Below are 20,309 nucleotides of genomic sequence, written 5' to 3' on the forward strand. Positions count from 1 at the left end.
GTCCCAAAACCTTTTGGAATTAGTGCTGCAGGATGCAAATTTCTGTTTGAAAAAGCTAGCCTTTGCTCTCCTAACGGACTGTGTATATTGGTTCTTGACTTCCCTGAAAAGTTGCATATCGCGGGGACTATTCGAAGCAAGTACAGTACGCCACATGGTGTTTTTGTGCTGGTCAAGGGCAGTTAAGTCTGGAGTGAACCAAGAGCTATATCTGTTCTTAGTTCTACATTTTTTGAAAGGGGCATGCTTATTTAAGATGGTGAGGAAAGCATTTTTAAAGAATAGCCAGGCATCCTTTACCGATGGGATGAGGTCAATATCCTTCCAGGATACCCGTGCCAGGTTGATTAGGAAGGCCTGCCGCAGAAGTGTTTTAGGGAGCGTTTGACAGTGATGAGTGGAGGTCGTTTGACCGCGGACCCATAACGGATGCAGGCAATGAGACAGTGATCGCTGAGATCCTGGTTGAAAACAGCAGAGGTGTATTTCGAGGGCAAGTTGGCCAGGATGATATCTATGAGGGTGTCCGTGTTTATGGATTTGGGGTTGTACCTGGTAGGTTCCTTGGTAATTTGTGTGAGATTGAGTGCATCTAGCTTAGATTGTAGCATATCCCAGTTTAGGTCATTGGGGTGTTTTGTTGGAACTTTAACAAATCTCTGTCCTCTGCAGCAAAGCTAACTGTTTTAAAGACATGTTTAATGCATCCAACTGTAAGGCATTTACACCAGAGCGAGATATCCCATTCCCTCATGTTTTTTCTGCTTCATATACAGTCAAAGACCTTAGCCACATGTCAAACTCATTACATGGAGGGCCGAGTATCCGGGGGTTTTCACTCCTTCCTTGTTCTTGTTTGATGAATTAAGGTCACTAATTAGTAAAGAACTCCCCTCACCTAGTTGTCTAGTTCTAAAAGAAAGGAAAAAGTAAAGCCCGCAAACACTAGGCCTTCCTTGGAATGAGTTTGACACCCCTGAACTAAGCAGACCAGACCTAGCTGCTATCGCATTGGTGTGTATGGGAGAGCCACCCCTGGCTTAAGCAGACTGGAACTGTGACCATTTTTTCAATGGTAAACAGCCTGGTAAATAGCCTGAGTAAGACATCTTCATTTATCCATCATCTTTGTTTATACAACAAAACGGGACGAACGGCGATGTCACAGGTGTGACTCATTTCCTCCAATTAAAATGTAATTCGATAATGGACTGTTGAAGTGGTCACCTGTATTGTATTTAACAATGTTCTCTCTGTTTGAGAAAGCGTCTGTGCATGGGAAGTGATGCAGTCCAGAGGCACGGATGTGTTTAATGGGAAAAAAAGAGCATAAAGGAAAGCAAATGCCTATCTCCTGGGCTGCACTTTTTGCTTATGATTTTTAGTATGTTTTAATTTGCATGGTTTATTAAATGTATTCCTGAGAATGTGTGAAAGTTTTTAGAGAATTGCCCCTACTGAAAAGTTGAACTGTATTAACCATGTAATTATTGATTAAATGAGTGGGGGGGGGGGGGGTGTTCTACCTTTATGCTGCTGCTCAATCCAGATCCAAATCTGTCAATTTTCCAGCTTTTGACATTGAGTGTAGCTCTGCAGGATCTGAGAAGTTGTGAAGTAGAGGCTTTTGCTGTTGTGTGTGTGTGCGCAGTGCTGCCTCTGTCTATACGCTTTCACGCAGGGCCTCCGACCACTAGAACTCAGTTGGGGTCTCAACTAACTGTTTTTTCTAAATGTTTTTTTCTAAATTTCTAAATGTGTTAGTGCCTCAGCAGTTTTCCTCTTATGTTAGTCAATGACAATGAGAGGCGTCATGCCCATAGGGGGCACAGGGGCACGTACACTCTCAGATCTTTCCTGTTTACATATACATATGTTTTCCCCTGTAATACTACTAGCCACTGGCTTGAGCGAGCACAGATAGGTTCCCAATCTCCCAACCTTATAACTCAACCAACCAAGAAGCCATCTCAGTCTATCAATCAAGTTAGAGTAGCTAGCTTGTCTATCTTAGCTAGCATGCCTGCTGGAAAGGTTGGATGAAAAGCAAGCAATAACTAACATTCCTTTCAGTCTTTTACCCAGATTTTAAAAAAAATCTTTTAAAAAAGAACCACAAGTCAGGATATAGACAGAGGTATGCATAGATACAGTGCCTTGCGAAAGTATTCGGCCCCCTTGAACTTTGCGACCTTTTGCCACATTTCAGGCTTCAAACATAAAGATATAAAACTGTATTTTTTTGTGAAGAATCAACAACAAGTGGGACACAATCATGAAGTGAACGACATTTATTGGATATTTCAAACTTTTTTAACAAATCAAAAACTGAAAAATTGGGCGTGCAAAATTATTCAGTCCCTTTACTTTCAGTGCAGCAAACTCTCTCCAGAAGTTCAGTGAGGATCTCTGAATGATCCAATGTTGACCTAAATGACTAAGGATGATAAATACAATCCACCTGTGTGTAATCAAGTCTCCGTATAAATGCACCTGCACTGTGATAGTCTCAGAGGTCCGTTAAAAGCGCAGAGAGCATCATGAAGAACAAGGAACACACCAGGCAGGTCCGAGATACTGTTGTGAAGAAGTTTAAAGCCGGATTTGGATACAAAAATATTTCCCAAGCTTTAAACATCCCAAGGAGCACTGTGCAAGCGATAATATTGAAATGGAAGGAGTATCAGACCACTGCAAATCTACCAAGACCTGGCCGTCCCTCTAAACTTTCAGCTCATACAAGGAGAAGACTGATCAGAGATGCAGCCAAGAGGCCCATGATCACTCTGGATGAACTGCAGAGATCTACAGCTGAGGTGGGAGACTCTGTCCATAGGACAACAATCAGTCGTATATTGCACAAATCTGGCCTTTATGGAAGAGTGGCAAGAAGAAAGCCATTTCTTAAAGATATCCATAAAAAGTGTCGTTTAAAGTTTGCCACAAGCCACCTGGGAGACACACCAAACATGTGGAAGAAGGTGCTCTGGTCAGATGAAACCAAAATTGAACTTTTTGGCAACAATGCAAAACGTTATGTTTGGCGTAAAAGCAACACAGCTGAACACACCATCCCCACTGTCAAACATGGTGGTGGCAGCATCATGGTTTGGGCCTGCTTTTCTTCAGCAGGGACAGGGGAGATGGTTAAAATTGATGGGAAGATGGATGGAGCCAAATACAGGACCATTCTGGATGAAAACCTGATGGAGTCTGCAAAAGACCTGAGACTGGGACAGAGATTTGTCTTCCAACAAGACAATGATCCAAAACATAAAGCAAAATCTACAATGGAATGGTTCAAAAATAAACATATCCAGGTGTTAGAATGGCCAAGTCAAAGTCCAGACCTGAATCCAATCGAGAATCTGTGGAAAGAACTGAAAACTGCTGTTCACAAATGCTCTCCATCCAACCTCACTGAGCTCGAGCTGTTTTGCAAGGAGGAATGGGAAAAAAATTCAGTCTCTCGATGTGCAAAACTGATAGACACACCCCAAGCGACTTACAGCTGTAATCGCAGCAAAAGGTGGCGCTACAAAGTATTAACTTAAGGGGGCTGAATAATTTTGCACGCCCAATTTTTCAGTTTTTGATTTGTTAAAAAAGTTTGAAATATCCAATAAATGTCGTTCCACTTCATGTTTGTGTCCCACTTGTTGATTCTTCACAAAAAAATACAGTTTTATATCTTTATGTTTGAAGCCTGAAATGTGGCAAAAGGTCGCAAAAAATACTTTCGCAAGGCACTGTATCTTACAAAGGAGTTGTTTAATCTAACTTTAATCTAACTTAATCTTAACTATTTATCTGTACAAGGAATTATATATATATATATTTTACTCTAATCTTTACAGAAAAATGCCACGGGCACTATCTGATGTGTGGAGACATTTCGCTGCAGCTAATGTAGTAGGAAAAGTTGTGTACATTTGCAAATACTGTGCCAAATTATATGTGAAGAATACAACAAAGATGCAGAATGATCTGGCCAAGTGCATAAAGTTCCCTCCGCGCTCACAATAAGCAACCTCTGACAAAAGTCCTTCTACTTCTATTTATGGTGAAAATTATGAATCAGACACCTTATTGATAGCAACAGCTCATGGTCCTCCTCAAATCAGAAGTTTTTTTCCTCAATGGAGGAACGTAGTCAGAGAAATGCTTTGGGATGGAGATGCAATATGGCAGTCGTGCCAACAGATCTCATCAGCCACCTGGTGAAAGGGACTTTGTGGATCTGAGGCTCTTTCCCCTGTTGCCTCCATCATCCTCCAAATCCCACCAATATCAGCCGCCTCAGAAAGCAACTGGTCTTGTTTGGGAACACACACACCAAAGCACGAACAGGCTGACCAATACAAGGGTTGAAAAATTGGTGGCCATCCAGGCAAATTTGAGGCATTTTGAGCCTGACAACGAGCCATCCTCAACAAGGAAAGTGGACAGTGACAGTGAAGATGAGGCCTCAGAGTCTAATGTTCAAGAGGTGGACATTGAGGAGGTCCAGGGAGAAGACATGGAAGCCTGAGAGGAAGACAACCAAAGCTTAGTTTCTAGACTATCATTTTATATCAGATGTATGTTGAAAACATTTTTGGGAGATGCGATGGATCATTGGGATCATTCAATATTCCCTTTCTTTTGTTGTTCAGTGAAATCATCCCATGTGAAGAGTCAACTAATTTAATTAAAGTTCAATTCATGACCAAATTGTTTAAAAAAAAATTATATTGTAAGGATTTAATCATTTGTAATTATGTCTACTTATGATAAGGTAAAAGGTTTATGTTTCTGTCTCCTTATGATATGGTAAATATATCCAATGCAAAAAAACATCTACATTTAAATGGTATAAATATTAATTTGCATTTATTCCCATTAATTCCCATATATTCCCGTTAATTCCCACGGAAAGTTTCCACCTCTGAATATTCCCCAAAATGTGCAACCGTAGTCAAGACTGAACTTGGAACACAGGGGACAAGGAAAAGAGGGTGCCCAAGAAACACCTGAAAAAGGAAGCTTATAGACAGGTTGGTTGTTTAGCAACAAAACCTACTTGTGCACAACTATGGGGCGAAACAGACTTGGTTGTCTTATATTGTTTACGACATGTAAACTATATTTAGTTTCCAATGTTTACATTACATAAAATTGCACAATGAGCACTTTAGAAGTATTGAAGTACACATTTGAAGAGCACATCTTTCTTCGTGACCCATAATAAACTGGCATGGGGTGAAGTGAGCTGGAGCAGACTACCCAGAACCGAGTGTGTTGGAGAGGAGTAGTCGATGGCCCTAACTGTGCTTCCTGAAGAGCGATGCTAAGACAATATTGGCTGGAGATAAATGGCGTTGTTCTGTTTTTGCTCCCACTGTACTATTGCGTCCTATACTCAGGTGGAATTTTTCTTTATAACTAATTGTCATTATTCCATGTCCATGTCTGCGTTGGATAAAAGCATTTCATATGTCCCTCAAGCCCCTTCGATCTCTTCAAATCAAGTCTGATACTTTTGGTACTTAAAACGCACCTGCCACCTTGCTACAAAATGTGATTTTCTTGCGCTGCTGTGCCCGTGTGTCACAGTCACAACTCTCTCAACCTTACATTTTCATGTTGATTTTCACCTTCAAAGTAAATTAGTGCTCAGCATCTCTTCCCCCTATGGATTTGTCTGTGGTGTCTATTATAGAAGTGTCTGCTTACGACAACAAAATAACACAGACCCATTGCTTGTATTTATTTTACCCGGTAAGTTGACTGAGAACACATTCTCATTTACAACAAGGACCTGGGCAATAGTTACAGGGAGATGAATGGGCCTATTAGCAGCTGGGGATGATTAGGTGGCCACAATAGTATGGGGACCAGATTGGGAATTTAGCCAGGACACCAGGGTTAACACCCCTACTCTTAGGATAAGTGCCATGGGATCTTTAGTGACCACAGAGAGTCAGGACACCTGTTTAACGTCCCATCCGAAAGACGGCTCCCAAAACAGGACAATGTCCCCAATCACTGCTCTGGGACATTGGGATATTGTTTATAGACCAGAGGAAAGAGTGACTGGCCCTCCGACACCACTTCCTGCAGCGTCTGGTCTCCCATCCAGGGACTGACCAGAACCAACCATGCTTATCTTCAGAGATACACCAGCAGTGGGATGCTGGTTGGTATGCTGGTTGGTATGCTGGTTGGTATGCTTGTTGAAGTGATTACCAATGCAGACCCTTGTGAAGTACAGTATTACACATTTTAGCATCTCTTCCCTAGGAGAAATTGAAGGGGACGAAATATGGTTCAGTGGTAGTAAGATGTACATTTATTGTATCTGTTCTTGTAGTGCTGAGTCACACACCACACAGAGAAACACAAACAATGGTTCATCAGTTACTCTCCATTATCATATCAACCAGCTGCCCTGAGACATAATTTCTGAACAATGGTGTGCCAGCGTGTGCCAGGCGGGCAGGGTGCTGTGCGCGGGGGAGGGGGGGGATTTCATGGTCATATAATGTTTAGTATCAGTCAGAGCAGAGGAGGGTATACAGTGCCCTCTGTAGTTATTAGGACAGAGAAGCATTTTGTATTATTATTTTGGCACTGTACTCCAGTACTTTGTATTTTAAATGATACAATGAATATGGGGTTAAAGTGCAGGTTTGAGGGTTTGAGGGTATTTCCATCCATATCGGGTGAACCATCTAGAAATTACAGCAATTTTTGTACATTTTCCGACCGAAAGTATTGGGACAAATTCACTTATGTGTATTAAAATATGAAAAGTTTCATATCTGGTTCTATATTCCTAATATGCAATGATTACATCACGCTTGTGACTCTTCAAACTAGTTGGATGCATTTGCTGCTTGTGTTTGATTATGGATAGTCCTGAATGAATCGTGAATAATGATGAGGGAGAAAGTTACAGACGTGTCAACATAAAAATAAATGCTAACCTCCCCTGTTATTGTAATGGTGAGAGGTTAGCATGCCTTGGGGGTATGATATTTGTATGTCTGTAATTTTGTCACTCATCATTATTCGCGATTCATTCAGTACTATCCATGATCATGGTAGGATTAACATTATTGTAGAAGTATTTAGAAACATATTCTATTTTTATTTACAGTAAAAGTGACACCAACATGACACAATACATTATTTACCATACATTTGTATTGGGCACAAAAGAATCCGAAACACAACCAAAACAATTAGCAAATGCATCCAATTTGTAGAGCCACAAACTTGAGGTAATCATTGTGTGCTAGGAATATGGGACCAACTACTAAACTGTTGACTACTTTAATACACAGATAAGTGAATTTGTGTGTGTGTGTGTGCATGTGTGCGTGCGTGTGTGTGTGTGCGTGTGTGTGCGTGTGTGTGTGTGTGTGTGTGTGTGTGTGTGTGTGATTGCACCCATTGCATGCATCACAATCTAGCTGCTGTACAGTCAGTGTGTGGGTCCCAAATGGTACCCTATTCCCTATATAGTGCACTTCTTTTGAGCAGAGCCCTATGGGCCCTTCGACATCCCCTAGGCCCTGGTCAAAAGTAGTGCGCAATATAGGGAATAGGGGGCCATTTGGGACTCAGAGAGTGTAACACCACTATTCTGGACAGTGTAATTTTGTCATGATGTCAGCACAGTAAAAGGCCAACGAAAGGCCTCTAATGGCAGTACTAAGCAACGATGAAAAGAATGCTGACAAATTAAGTCAAATGAAGGAAAGTTTAATGATATATACAATCTTTAATAATAGCCCACATTTGACGTTTCTGCTCAATGAATACCATTAACAGTGTATTAGTGTAGTCTACGTATTATCGGCTCCCATTCATTTCTGCCCAGACAGACACCATATAGGGTTGTGGTTAAGTAGTAGGTGCAATGGCCAGTCAAGGTTAACTGGCTGAATGGAGCGGTGAGGCGCATGATTTCCACAGCAGATAGGCTCTGTGCTAAAGAGTGATAAGGGCAGGTCTTGCCCCTTAATAATGAATTTTGATGCCAAAGCTGAATTATCTTGTGACTTTTATCCTTGCTATAGGGGTGAATATGTACATCACAGTTTAAGTCTATGGCCTTGCTGTATGTATATACGACAGCCTGCCAGCTTCGGGACAATTCAGGCCTCCTCACAATTGATTCATATTTGGTTTCAGAAATGGCGTGATGATGCATGGTCCCTCTCCCCATGGAAATGAAATCTTTAAGGAGACGAATTGCCTCTAGTGAAGATTGTATTGTCCGAGCAGTAGATTTAAATATTTATATTAGAGGTTACTGATAATATGTGCAGCTGCAGATAGGAGGAGATGCATGTGTTTGTCATCTTAAATATCATCATCCTGCAATGCGGACTGTATTATTAACAGGGGCGCAACTTTGGTTTTAGAAGTGGGGGGGGGGGCAACTTGGCGGGGGGGTCAACTTGGCGGGGGGGTCTTGGGGTCCTTCCATCTTTGGGGACCTCTAAAGCTAATTTCCTGACTTTCTACACAATCTAATATGATCTATGGCCCTTCTAGCTGTCTCGATTTAGAACAAAAAGCAAGCAAAAATTCCCACAGTCATCAAGCTAGGGAAGAGATCCTTATTAAATATGTTTAAGTGATTGATAAGACTGAACTAAATCAATGATAATTCAATAATCAATAATCAAATATCTTTAACCAATAGCCTAACAAATGAACAACTCTTACAAATAAAGTACAAATATTTTTGATTGTCTTGATTTAGACATCCTCTGCATTCAATTTCAGCCACCCCAAGCCGCCAGCACGCCTGAACCCCACCAGTATAGTCAATAACTCTCTCCCCAACTTCCTTCCCATATTATTTTTTTAATGTCTCAAGGGAAAGGTTTGGAAAACAAAAGTTTTATAAAAACACACATTCACCCACACATTAACACCCAGAAACAGTACACCCTCCATGTAATTCATATCTCATGCCTAATAGTACTGTAGAGCTCTTTTTACTTGCACACAATATAGCTGGATCACCCCGTCCTGCTCCTAGGGGTCCACGGCCAGGTTTTCCAAACCTGCAGCGCCCGAACCCAACACACACCACTCAGTCTGAAAAGTAAGGAATTAGCTAGGGAAACTGACAGATCAATAACGCTACGTTGCTATACTGACTAATAAAACTCACAGTGTACTGAAAAAAACATCAGAATATCGGTGTTCAATTGTTTGGCTGCTGGTTTCATTGTTTGATTCAGGTCTAGTGTGATTGAGGCAAAAATAATAGCTAAAGTTTGTGAGATAGCTGACAGATAGCTAGAGGCTAGCTAGAGCTGAACTGGCTGTGGTAGCTACAGTGCATTCGGAAAGTATTCAGACCCCTTGACTTTTTCCACATGTTGTTACATTACAGCAATATTCTAAAATATATAAAATCATTTTTCCCCCTTATTGATATGCACACAATACCCCATAATGACAAAGTGAAAAAAGGTTTTAAGAAATTGTTGTACATTTTTTAACAATTAAAAAGTGAAATACCTTATTTACATAAGTATTCAGACCCTTTGCTATGAGACTTGAAATTGAGCTCAGGTGCATCCTGTTCCCATTAATCATCCTTGAGATGTTTCTACAACATGATTGCAGTCTCCCTGTGGTAAATGCAATTGATTGGAAATGATTTGGAAAGGCACACACCTGTCTATATAAGGTCCCACAGTTGACAGTGGATGTCAGAGCAAAAACCAAGCCATGAGGTCGAAGGAATTGTCCGTAGAGCTCAGAGACAGGATTGTGACGAGGCACAGATCTGGCAAAGGGTACTAAAGAAATGTCTGCAGCATTGAAGGTCCCCAAGAACACATTGGCCTCCATCATCCCTAAATGAAAACATTTTGGAACCACCAAGGCCAAACTTTGCAATCGGGGGAGAAGGGCCTTGGTGCAGGTGATGAGTAACAACCCAATGGTCACTCTGATAGAGCTTCAGAGTTCCTCTGCGGAGATGGGAGAACTTTCCAGAAGAGCAAACATCTATACAGCATTCCACCAATCAGGCCTTTATGGTAGAGTGGCCAGACGGAAGCACATCTGTAAAAGGCACATGACAGCCTGCTTGGAGTTTGCTAAAAGGCACCTAAAGACTCTCAGACCATGATAAACAATATTCTCTGGTCTGATGAAACCAAGATTGAACTCTTTGGCCTGAATGCCAAGTGTCACGTCTAGAGGAAACCTGGCATCATGCCTACAGTGAAGCATGGTAGTGGCAGCATTATGCTGTGGGGATGTTTTTCAGTTGCAGGGACTGGGAGACTAGTTAGGATCGAGGGAAAGATGAATGGAGCAAAGTACAGAAAGATCCTTGATAAAAACCAGCTCCAGAGTGCTCATGGATCTCAGACTAGGGCGAATGTTCACCTTCCAACAGGACAACGACCCTAAGCACACAGCCAAGACAATGCAGGAGTGGCTTCGGGACAAGTCTCTGAATGTCCTTGAGAGGTCCAGCCAGAGCCCAAACTCGAACCCGATGGAACATCTCTGGAGAAACTTGAAAAGAGCTGTGCAGCAACGCTCCCCATCCAACCTGACAGAGTTTGAGAGGATCTGCAGAGAATAATGGAAGGAACTTCCCAAATGCTGGTGTGCCAAGCTTGTAGTGTCATACCCAAGAAGACTCGAAGCTGTAGTTGCTGCCAAAGGTGCTTCAACAAAGTACTGATTAAAGGGTCTGAATACTTATGTAAATGTTATATTTCAGTTGTTTTTTTTATACATTTGCAAATAAATTCTAAAAACAGTTTGCTTTGTCATTATGGGGTATTATGTGTAGATTGATGATGGGAAAAAAAACAATTTAATACATTTTAGAATAAGGCTGTAACATAACACAATGTTGAAAATGTCAAGAGGTCTGAATACTTTCCGAATATACTGTACTAGCTAGCTAACTAGCTGCTAGTAGTTCGTTCAATTCAGTTTAGAGGGGATGAAACATTAGCTAACGTAACATATCAGTTGCATTACTAGCTCTGTCAAACAGAATTGACTTCAGCTGCTAGATCAGTCAACTAAAGAGTAGCAAGTTTCTGCTCTGCTTGCTTTTAAAACTTTAAGAAAAAGTGCAACACAGACAGCATCCGCCTCTATTCATCTCTCCCGTGCTGGTCCTATATGGCAGCTTCTCAAAAGCTTTGCCCCTGATTATTAACCTCAACTGAACTGGTGTTAACCACTTGCTTAGATAACACAGAATTTGTTCTAAGATTTTAAAAGGGGTGCTGTAGGCTATACCCTATCAGGTTTAAGAATATAGGCATTATTTACAATGCATGGGTAAAGTTGTAAATAATTTACAATTGCAGACAATTTCCTCTACCGTATATCAAGTTCAAGAGCAGAATAGGGAGTGAATGCGGGTAAATTCTCTCTCTCTCTCTCTCTCTCGCTCTCTCTCTCTCTCTCTCTCTCTCTCTCTCTCTCTCTCTCTCTCTCCCTCTCTCTCTCTGTCTCTCGGGGGATCAGAGCCTTGTGAATGGCAGTTTCACCTTTCTCACCATCTACCATGTCCACCCTCATCTGTGACACAGATATCCCAGCAGTACCAAGCTATTACTATTCAGAGAGCTGACTGCTCTCTCACTGAATGAAAAAACATACTATGTGTGTATCCCAAATGGCACTCTATTCCATAGCGTAGGCCTACTTCTTTTTACCTGGGCTCATAGGACTATGGTCAAAAGTAGTGCACTCACCTGGATTTTTCAAGGCCTATATGTACATGCCAAGTTGAAAAATGAACTTGACACATTTTTCAAAAACTCCAAAGGAATTTTTTCTCCCTCCCTGTGTGACTCCTTAAACACAGGACCCAGTTATGACCCAAATGGCCAAAGGGCACACTATTTCCTCTATAGTGCACTATATTTTTCAAATTCAGTACACTATGAAGGAAATAGGGTGCAATTTGGGACACACATATTATAGATCAGAGGCCTGCTCATCAGAATGTAATACTGTCATGTCTTTTGTACATCAAATGGGATGAAAACATACACGTTCACTAAACAACAAACACAGCCTAGTAACCATAGAGGAATGCTCTCCAGGTGCAGAGTCTATCTCCTAGCCACAGGCTACCCATAATCATTTATTAAAACATATATGCACGGCGCCGCTGTGTGTGACAGAGTGGAGATCAGGTGTTTAGTGGGGATATGAGGTTGAGATGACAGGTGCTGAGTGATATTAGGATGGACAGAGAACTAGCCAACCCTGAGGGAAGGATAACCTACACACTCTACACCTGATACAATGTCACTCAGAAGTAAACTTACCCCACTGTATAGGACATATAAGAAAAGTAGATCAGGATGTTGGCTCTCTGTTTTTGGAGTATGCATTGAGAGACGAGACGGATAGATTTATATAATACAGGTGTGATAAACAGTGAGAGGAGAGCAGTTACAGCAGTCAGAGGTGTGAGGAAACAAGCTATAGTATTACTGACACCACTATATCCATGTCAACTAATATCACAGGTGCTGAGTTGATGAGGGCAATGGTTTGAATAATGAAAGCAGAGGTATTTGTATTTATTATGTAAGCCTGGGGTCCAGCAAATAAGGTAGTTATACTTTTTTTTAAAACATTACAATACATTTGCAACAGATTTCACAACATAGTAAGTGTAGGCCCTCAGGCCCCTACTCTACCACCACATATCTACACACAAAATCCATGTGTACATGTGTGTGTATAGTGCGTATATTATCGTGTTTGTGTGCATGTGTCCATGCCTACGTTTGTGTTGCTTCACAGTCCCCACTGTTCCATAAGGTGTATTTTTATCTGTTTTTCAAATCTAATTCTACTGCTTGCATGAGTTACTTGATGTGGAATAGAGTTCCATGTAGCTTTATTCAAAGCCAGTGGCATGACATTAGTAAAGATTGAAAAAAGTAAGGGGCCTAGACTGCTCCCCTGGGGAATTCTGAATTGTGTTGTCCATTAAAGAACACCCTCTGTTCTGTTAGACAGGTAACTCTTTATCCACAATATAGCAGAGGATGTAAAGCCATAACATACAGTATATGTTTTTCCGCACTGAAAAGCCGCACTGAAGTCTAACAAAACAGCCCCCACAATCTTTTTTTTAATCAACTTGTGCTGAAAATATGTTGTCAATTTGTTTACTGTAAAATAGTATTGTATCTAGTTAAACACAATTTTTTCCAAAAGTTTATTAAGGGTTGGTAACTCATTGGTCGGCTATTTGAGCCAGTAAAGGAGGCTTTACTATTCTTAGGTAGGGGGATACATTTGGCTTCCCTCCAGGCCTGAGGGCACACACTTTAGAGTAGGCTTAAGTTGAAGATATGTCAAAGAGAGTGGCAATGCTGTCAGCTATTATCCTCAGTAATTTTCCATCCAAGTTGTCAGACCCCGGTGGCTTGTCATTGTTGATAGACAGCAATTATTTTTGTCACCTCTTCTGTCACCTCTCTTTGTCACCTCTTATTTTGCATAATTCAAAATCAAAATGCTTGTCTTTCAGAATTTGGTCAGACATACTTGGATGTGTCCTGTCAGCGTTTGTTGCTGGCATGTCATGCCTATGTTTCCTAATCTTGCCAATTAAATAATAATTAAATTAGTTGGCAATATCAGTGGGTTTTGTGACGAATGAGCCATCTGATTCAATTAATGATGGACCCGAGTTTGCCTTTTTGCCAAAAATATAATTTAAGGTGCTCCAAAGGTTTTTACTATCATTCTTTGTGTCATTTAACTTTATTTCATAGTGTAGTTTTTCTTCTTTTTATTCAGTGCGACTAGCATGATTTCTCAATTTGCAGTACGTTTGCCAATTGGTTGTACAGCCAGACCTATTTACCATTTATTTTGCCTCATCCCTCTCAACCATACCATTTTTCAATTCCTTATCAATCCACAGGAATTTAACAGTTTTTACAGTCATTTTCTTAATGGGTGCATGTTTATTAGTAACTGGGATAAGCAATTTCATAAATGTGTCAAGTGCAGCGTTTGGTTGCTCGTCATTACACACCACGGACCAACACATAATCTTTACATCAACATCATAGGAATCACTACAAAACGTATTGTGTGACCTTTTAAACACTATATTAGGCCCAGTATTTGGAACTGATATGGCTACTATATTGTGATCACTACATCCGAAGGATCTGGATACTGCTTTCAAACACATTTATGCAGCGTTTGTGATGATCAGTACATGTTGATGATTTCATTCCTGTGCTGTTTGTAATTACCCTTTGTTGATTGATAACCTGAACCAGATTGCAGGCACTAGTTACAGTTTGAAGCTTTCTCTTGAGTGGGCAGCCTGATGAAAGCCATTCAATATTTAAATCACCCAGAAAATATTCCTCTCTATTGATATCACATACATTATCAAGCATTTCACACGTTATCCAGATACTGACTGTTAGCACTTGGTGGTCTATAGCAGCTTCCTATCAGAATGGGCTTTAGGTGAGGCAGATGAACCTGTAGCCATATTACTTCAACAGTATTTAACATGAGATCCTCTCTAAGGTTTACAGGAATGTGGTTCTGAATATAAACTGCCATACCTCCACCTTTGGTATTTCTGTATTTTCTTTAGATCTTCTAACCATGTATTGCTACCACTGTATCATCAAAGGTATATCTAAGTCCGTTTCAGAGATTGTCAGAATATGAATGATTTTACAGAATGAGTGATGACAGAGAGAGATTTATCGACACAATGCTATTTATCACTGTTAGTGTTAACTAAGCAAATCTACAATGTGGTTGTATTGATTCAGGGAGGGAATGATATATACATACCTGTGAATCAAGCAGACTTGAAAGATTATGTTAACGTTTATCTGCTGTTTCAATCCACCTCATCCGCCTATGTCGGTCTTCCGCATCTGCGGTTGAAAGTGGCAGAGCTACAGCACTGTTTGTGAGACAAGGAAACATCCCAAAGATCAGTCTTCCCACAAAAAAACATGTGTAGCATTCGAACGGTGAGATGAGACTCTCACGAACACGATGGTATTCTCCATTTTGTTGTACGACCCCACAAGTGTCACGGAACTCATCTGAAGTTAACCGAGTACCGGTTTTAAAAAATGAATGGAAGAATGGAAGCAGTTTTCTTTTGTGCCCCCCAAAAAGGGGTCAAATATGTGTCATAAATGTTTTTTTTTTTATAATTCGTGAGCTTTCTTTCCTAGATTTAGGACAGACACATCTAAACCTTAATCCTTAAGAATTATTTTTGATTGTATGTTTTGGCATTTATTAATCTGTTATTCAATGCGTTTCTGTGGGCTATAGCAGTAAAGGCCAAATACAATATCAATAATTGTTTTATAATTTTTTTTAATATACCTACAGAGGTCATAAAATTCCAAATCAAATAGCTAAACGAGCCATGGTATGACCACCTTAAAATAATTCCATATTTTAGCTTAGTATATCCCAACTGCTTTATTCATAAAATATTTCATACGCGAGGTGATCTGTGGACAAATGCAAATTGTAAATAACTGATTATTATTAGTATGGAACAACCCTTATGATCACACTTTCAACAAATAACGACTTTCAAGCCTTCACAAACCTTCATAGACCACTAATGCCTATATGGCCTTTACGAGTTGAAGTTTATTTGAAGTGGGACCTATAACTCTATTCAGATAACATGGCAATTCTTGTCAAAGTGACATTGATACAGTACTAGGCTACAGCACTAAGCCAGCTATGGGCTGTGAGCTATCAGAGGGTTGATGTAGACAGATGGATTCAGGCTAAAGCTGCCTGCTCCCAACCTGTCTCTAGAAACACAGGCACAAATGGAGTCGGCCGGCCGGTGGGTCACCGTGAAACAGTTGACCCATGCACGTTTATGATCAGAAATGATCTGTGCAATAGGCACGTCAGATAGACACAAAGGCATAATCACAATGTTATCAACGCTCTGGTTCGGTGGAGGGGGGGATAGATTTTCGCCCCGCCGGAGATTTGGCAGGTCTTCTATTATTGAATATTTCCATTGTCATTGTAACAAAAGTGTGAGGATCACTGTTCAAATGCGTACAAAGGAAATGCCATCTTGCAAACAGCATGCTGACCTCGGCAGTTTTGAAGTGAAATATGCAATGATTAGAAAAGCACGTTTGTTTGCCTGTGATGAGTTTAAAAAGTAAGCTGTTGAATTCATTGTGTACAGCCTCTCACTCCCACCTCACTTGCTCCTCTGTCTGATTCTCTACAATGTATTCTGAAAAACACTGTACATATTTCAATAATAATAACCCTGGACAGAGGTCTAATCATTTTGGAATGCATTTGGTGACTCTCCAGAGAATTCGATGTTTCTATTGTGGAACGAGTCAACACTGTAAAACACTGTAAAAGCTAATGCACTCACTCACACCCATACAAACCACTCATTTGTTAGACTGATATCACCAGAGATTTTATGTGTGTTGTCATGTACATTCAACATTTTAACCAACAAATAACTTTTTGTCTGTTATTTGTCAGCCAAGTCAACATGTCCATCAAGGGCAAACTCAGTCTGACAATACATATTCAACTTGCCAGTATCTATTTTCTCAGAACTAGAAAATACCATTCCCATGTGATTCAAATGATTCAACACACATTCAGTGGTGTAAAGTACTTACGTAAAAATACTTTAAAGTACTACTTAAGTAGTTATTTTGTTCGACTTTACTAGGGTACTTTACTATTTATATTTTTGACAAGTTTTACCTAACTACATTCCTAAAGAAAATAATGTACTTTTTACTCCATACATTTTCTCTGACACCCAAAAGTACTTGTTACATTTCGAATGATTAGCAGGTCAGGAAAATTGTCAAATTCACTCACTTATAAAGAGAACATCCATGCCCATCCCTACTGCATCTGATCTTGCGAACTCACTAAACACAAATGCTTAATTTGTACATTATGTCTGAGTTTTGGCGTGTGCCCCTGGCTATCCGTAAACAAGACAAATTGTGTCGTCTGGTTTGCTTAATGTAAGGAATGTGAAATTATTTATACTTTTACTTTTGATACTTAAGTATATTTTAGCACTTCCATTTACTTTTGATATATTTAAAACCAAATACTTTTAGACTTTTACTCAAGTAGCATTTTACTGAGTGACTTTCACTTTTACTTGAGTAATTGTCTATTAAGGTATCTTTACTTCTACTCAAGATTGACAATTGGGTACTTTTTCCACCACTGCACACGTTACCTCTCAAGTGATAACACACGTAAACAAAGTTTATAGTGTGTGTGTGTCCACAAGAATAGTAAACAACATTTGTTTTGACCAACTGGGCACATTATGCTATTTCTAGGGGGTTTAGGGTCAAGGTTAGAATTAGTGTTTGGGTTAGAATTAGGTTAAGGGTTAGGGTTAGGAGCTAGGGTTAGTTTTAGGTTTAGGGTTTGTGTTATCTCTAGCTTATCGGTCAAAGAATGCACATCTGCACAGTTTCACATTGTACATCACTCTGTGGTTTAATGACATTTGCCACTCATTCTGACAACCCATTCACCCGTAAAGCAGTACACTGTCGTAAACCATAACAACGTACAGTACGACTAACAGCACTTCGTACCATACATAACAGTTAGGAGCTAGGGTTATGTTTAGGGTTTGTGTTAAGGTTAGGTTTTTGGGTTAGGGTTAGGGTTAGGGTTAGGGTTAGGTTTTGGTTAATGTAAGGGTAAGAGTATGGGTTAGGTTTAGGGTTAGGGGTTAGGGAAAATAGGATTTTGAAGGGGACGGAATTGTGTGTCCCCACAAGGTTAGCTGTACAAGACTGTGTGCGTGCGCATGTGCGCGTGCGTGTGCGTGACATTCATCTGTCTCTATCAGATATGTATCTTTGAAAAGCTTCGGACCAACTGGCCTTTGTTTTGGGCTCTGTAATGGTTCATTCCAGTTGATTACTCATGTTCTAATGCTAATGGCGAAGAGCTGGTTTAAGGTTTCGGCCCTGTCAGCTGGGCAGATATGTATAATAGGTTGTGACAGCACAGGGACCATGTCTCTTTCACAGGGGATTTGATATGTGGGATGAATGTGGTTACCGTCAATGGACATATTAGTGGCCATTATGAGTCAGAGGTGTTGTGCATTTGTTAAGCCGGGATACTGCTACAGCCATACAGGCTAGATAGGGGTAGTGTTTCACAACCAGCAGGAATCAGATTTACTCCCTAGAGTAAAACAGGAGACAAAAGTACTGACTCCTAACTCAAATGTTAATTTTGTGAATTAGTGATGCAACATGAAAATAAATATACAAAATGAAAAACTTTTCATGTGAAATTAAACTTGTTTGAAAAGCCAAAATGTGCTTATTGGTCTTTGTTAAAACACTGACAAAATTGACAACATGATAGTGTAACAGCAATAGCTTGACATTGTTGAGTAAAGCTTTCAAGATAAACACACATGATATCCCTAGGTGACTGACACCGTCTCCATTTAAATGTGACAAGGTGTAGTACACAACAGAGTAGCATATCTCCATTAGCTGTTAGCTGGAAATTGATATGTCATATCAAATCAACAAATTGTATCATCAGCAGAGAGCATACACACTTGAATGCTGAATAAGGTGACTAAACACCTCAGAACAGAAACAAATTACTTTATTGGTTCATATATAGAGTACATACAGTGGGGCAAAAAAGTATTTAGTCAGCCACCCGTAGCACGCGCTCCAGCAGGTGTATCTCACTGATCATCCCTAAAGCCAACACCTCATTTGGCCGCCTTTCGTTCCAGTTCTCTGCTGCCTGTGACTGGAACGAATTGCAAAAATCGCTGAAGTTGGAGACTTTTATCTCCCTCACCAACTTCAAACATCTGCTATCTGAGCAGCTAACCGATCGGTAAATAGCCCACCCAATTTTACCTACCTCATCCCCATACTGTTTTTTTTTATTTACTTTTCTGCTCTTTTGCACACCAATATCTCTACCTGTACATGACCATCTGATCATTTATCACTCCAGTGTTAATCTGCAAAATTGTAACTATTCGCCTACCTCCTCATGCCTTTTGCACACAATGTATATAGACTCTATTTTTTTCTACTGTGTTATTGACTTGTTAATTGTTTACTCCATGTGTAACTCTGTGTTGTCTGTTCACACTGCTATGCTTTATCTTGGCCAGGTCGCAGTTGCAAATGAGAACTTGTTCTCAACTAGCCAACCTGGTTAAATAAAGGTGAAATAAAAATATTAAAAAATAAATAAATAAAAAATTGTGCAAGTTCTCCCACTTAAAAAGATGAGAGAGGCCTGTAATTTTCATCATAGATACACTTCAACTATGACAGACAAAATGAGAAAAAAATCAAGAAAATCACATTGTAGGATTTTTAATGAATTTATTTGCATATTATGGTGGAAAATAAGTATTTTATATCACTTTTATACAACGGGTTACCAACATATTCAAATAATGGTTGACATATTTTCATGAACTTTATTTTGATTAATTTATTAATACTATTTCATCCTACCACAAGATATAGTCCTGACACAAATCTAGGGTTGCTACCGAAGCCGGTTGGTCATCCGTCCTATCGGTTCGGTTGCCAGAGATGCGACCCAGTCGTTCAGTCTTTTTGTTCTACATCTATGGACGTGTCCCAGTCATTCATTTTTTGTAATGTTCCATTGCCATACTGCTAACTTACAGTCCTGTCAAACAGTGCAGCCAGAATAACAACAGTAGCCACATTTGCATTTGTTTAAGCTGTTTTCTAGTGACCTTTATTTGGATACATCCATAACAATGAGCTAATGATGCACTATTTCACCTGCCTTAGAAAATGTGCTCTCACGTCAGGACACTGTTGTTCTGAGGAGCTAGCCAACAACACAGCTAACACAATCACTTCAAACTGAAGCTGGAAATACTGCAAACTAGCTGCACTTTGTTTCGTTTTACCTTTTTTCAATTGACATTTCTTTTTATATATCCATAAAAATTATGATTTCGACTGGATGAGAAATGCTGCTGCCTATTTGTTACGTCCCAAAACGTTCATTACTATGGGACAGCTGGAGATCGAATTTGAATATTGAAACAATGTTGTAAACGTTGAGAGAGTTTATACTGACACAAATCTCAGCTGTTGAAAACTAAATGTTAGTCTAAAAGAAATGTGAGATAATGTCTAGATACTTTTTATAGTGGAGATCGAGTTTATAAATTGCCTGGCTGGGCTGATGAGACAGTGGATTGT

This window comes from Oncorhynchus clarkii, chromosome 1 (assembly GCF_045791955.1).
Source record: "Oncorhynchus clarkii lewisi isolate Uvic-CL-2024 chromosome 1, UVic_Ocla_1.0, whole genome shotgun sequence".
NCBI classification, from domain to species: Eukaryota; Metazoa; Chordata; class Actinopteri; order Salmoniformes; family Salmonidae; genus Oncorhynchus; species Oncorhynchus clarkii.